The sequence below is a fragment of the Pteropus alecto genome, unplaced genomic scaffold (genome assembly GCF_000325575.1).
Source record: "Pteropus alecto unplaced genomic scaffold, ASM32557v1 scaffold71, whole genome shotgun sequence".
In the NCBI taxonomy this organism is placed as follows: Eukaryota; Metazoa; Chordata; class Mammalia; order Chiroptera; family Pteropodidae; genus Pteropus; species Pteropus alecto.
In genome coordinates, this window is record NW_006433024.1 from 457579 (window position 1) to 458299 (window position 721).

Below are 721 nucleotides of genomic sequence, written 5' to 3' on the forward strand. Positions count from 1 at the left end.
CTGCTCTGGAAATTTGTTTTTCCTGATTCCACCTCGGAGCTGATGTGTTTTTGCCAAAATTTGCCTGTACAGGCATCATACTTCGTTTTAGTGCGCTTTGCTTTATTGTGCTTAGCCGGTACTGCTTTTTTAGTTTTTACAAATCAAAGGTAAGATTATGACTCGTTGAAGGCTCAGATGATGGTTAACATTTGTTAGTAATAAGGAATTTTTTAAATTAAGGTATGTGTATTGTTTTTTTTAGACATAATGCTTTGCACAGTTAATAGACTATAATATAGTGTAAACATAACTTTTATAAGCACCAAAACCAAAAAATTCATGAGATTTGCTTTATCGGGATATTCACTTTATTGCAGTGGTCTGGACCCAAATTCCCACTATCTCTAAGGTATACCTGCACCATTTGGCCCCCAGTTTGCTCTCTGACCTCATTTTTTATTACTTTCTTGCTTTCTCAATCAACCAGCCCCAGCAACACTGGCCTCAAGGCCTTTGACTTATTGTTTGCTCTTTCTGGAATACTCTTTCCTCATATACCCACATGGCTTATTTCCCCACCTCTTTAAGGTCTTGACATAAAGTCACCTCAGTGTGGCAAGACTTTCCCAATTGTCACCACCACCAGCAACATTCCCTAGCTTCCTTCCTTGCTCTGTATTTCTCCTCAGCATTTAATACCATTTAACATGCCTCCTTATCTTGTTTCTTGTCTCTTTCC

The 721-nt window shown here is 38.4% G+C and overlaps 1 protein-coding gene across 1 annotated transcript in view; it reads left to right on the forward strand.

The window, feature by feature from the left end:
• The window catches only part of ZDHHC13 (zinc finger DHHC-type containing 13), a 42534-nt gene that overhangs the window by 1793 nt on the left and 40020 nt on the right, over window positions 1-721 (forward strand). The window lies entirely within an intron of this gene.